We start from the raw sequence: 2,872 nt of genomic DNA, 5'->3' as shown, positions 1-2,872 counted from the left end.
AAATATTTTTAAGCCTTACTACATTAAGATGTTTTTATGAAAATTAATGCCTTCCTATACTATGACATTTTTTGACATTTTCATGCCTTCCTATACTATGACATTTTTTGACATTTTCATGCCTTACTATACTATGACATTTTTATGACATTTTCATGCCTTACTATACTATGACGTTTTTTTGACATTTTATGCCTCACTATACTATGACGTTTTTATGACATTTTATGCCCTCCTATACTATGACATTTTTTGACATTTTCATGCCTTACTATACTATGACGTTTTTATGACATTTTATGCCTTACTATACTATGACGTTTATAGACGTTTTTATGACTTACTATACTATGACATTTTTTGATGTTTTTATGCCTTAATATACTATGATGTTTTTATGACATTTTATGCCTTCCTATACTATGATATTTTTTAAAATATTTTTAAGCCTTACTACATTAAGATGTTTTTATGAAAATTAATGCCTTCCTATACTATGACATTTTTTGACATTTTCATGCCTTACTATACTATGACGTTTTTATGACATTTTCATGCCTTACTATACCATGACGTTTATAGACATTTTTATGCCTTACTATACAATGCCATTTTATGACGTTTTATGCCTTACTATACTATGACATTTTTATGACATTTTATGACTTACTATACTATGACGTTTATAGACATTTTTATGACTTACTATACTATGACGTTTTTATAAAATTTTATGCCTTCTTATACTATGATATTTTTTGAAATTTTCATGCATTACTATACTATGACGTTTTTTGAAATTTTCATGCATTACTATACTATGACGTTTTTATGACATTTTCATGCCTTACTATACCATGACGTTTATAGACATTTTTATGCCTTACTATACTATGACGTTTTTATGAAATTTTATGCCTTACTATACTATGACGTTTTTATGAAATTTTATGCCTTCCTATACAATGACATTTTATGAAATTTTATGCCTTCCTATACAATGACATTTTTTGACATTTTCATGCCTTACTATACTATGACGTTTTTATGACATTTTATGCCTTATTATACTATGACATTTATAGACGTTTTTATGACTTACTATACTATGACATTTTTTGATGTTTTTATGCCTTAATATACTATGACGTTTTTATGACATTTTATGCCTTCTTATACTATGATATTTTTTTAAATATTTTTAAGCCTTACTACATTAAGATGTTTTTATGAAAATTTATGCCTTCCTATACTATGACATTTTTTGACATTTTCATGCCTTCCTATACTATGACATTTTTTGACATTTTCATGCCTTATTATACTATGACGTTTTTATGACATTTTATGCCTCACTATACTATGACGTTTTTAAGCCTTACTATACTATGACGTTTTTATGCCTTCCTATACTATGACGTTTTTATGACATTTTATGCCTTACTATTCTATGATGTTTTAATGCCTTACTATACTATGATGGTTGATAACGTTTATATGCCTTACTATACTATGACGTTTTTATGAAATTTTATGCCTTACTATACTATGACATTTATAGACGTTTTTATGACTTACTATACTATGACGTTTATATGAAATTTTATGCCTTCCTATACTATGACATTTTTTGACATTTTCATGCCTTACTATACTATGACGTTTTAATGCCTTACTATACTATGACGGTTGATAACGTTTTTATGCCCTACTATACTATGACGTTTTTATGAAATTTTATGCCTTCCTATACTATGACATTTTTTGACATTTTCATGCCTTACTATACTATGACATTTTTTTGACATTTTATGCCTTACTATTTTATGACGTTTTTATGAATTTATGCCTTACTATACTATGACGTTTTATAACAGTTTTTATGCCCTACTATACTATGACGTTTTTATGAAATTTTATGCCTTCCTATACTATGACATTTTTTGACATTTTCATGCCTTCCTATACCATGACATTTTTTGACATTTTCATGCCTTACTATACTATGACGTTTTTATGACATTTTATGCCTCACTATACTGTGACGTTTTTAAGCCTTACTATACTATGACGTTTTTATGCCTTCCTATACTATGACGTTTTTATGACATTTTATGCCTTACTATTCTATTACGTTTTAATGCCTTACTATACTATGACGGTTGATAACGTTTATATGCCTTACTATACTATGACGTTTTTATGAAATTTTATGCCTTACTATACTATGACATTTATAGACGTTTTTATGACTTACTATACTATGACGTTTTTATGAAATTTTATGCCTTCCTATACTATGACATTTTTTGAGATTTTCATGCCCTCCTATACTATGACATTTTTTGACATTTTCATGCCTTACTATACTATGACGTTTTTATGACATTTTATGCCTCACTATTCTATGACGTTTTTAAGCCTTACTATACTATGACGGTTGATAACGTTTTTATGCCTTACTATACTATGACGTTTTTATGAAATTTTATGCCTTCCTATACTATGACATTTTTTGAGATTTTCATGCCTTCCTATACTATGACGTTTTTATGACATTTTATGCCTTACTATACTATGACGTTTATAGACATTTTTATGCCTTACTATACAATTTTTATGCCTCACTATACAATGCCAGTTCATTTTATGCCTTCCTATATTATGACTTTTTTTAGGAGTTTTATGCCTTACTATACTATGACGTTTTTATGAAATTTTATGCCTTCCTATACTATGACATTTTTTGACATTTTCATGCCTTACTATACTATGACATTTTTATGACATTTTATGCCTTACTATACTATGACATTTTTATGACATTTTATGCCTTACTATACTATGACGTTTTAATGCCTTACTATACTAT

This window comes from Seriola lalandi, unplaced genomic scaffold (genome assembly GCF_002814215.2).
Source record: "Seriola lalandi dorsalis isolate HSWRI2012SDOR001 ecotype SW California unplaced genomic scaffold, Sedor1 jcf7180002054412, whole genome shotgun sequence".
NCBI lineage: Eukaryota > Metazoa > Chordata > Actinopteri > Carangiformes > Carangidae > Seriola > Seriola lalandi.
This window is presented reverse-complemented; position numbering follows the sequence as displayed.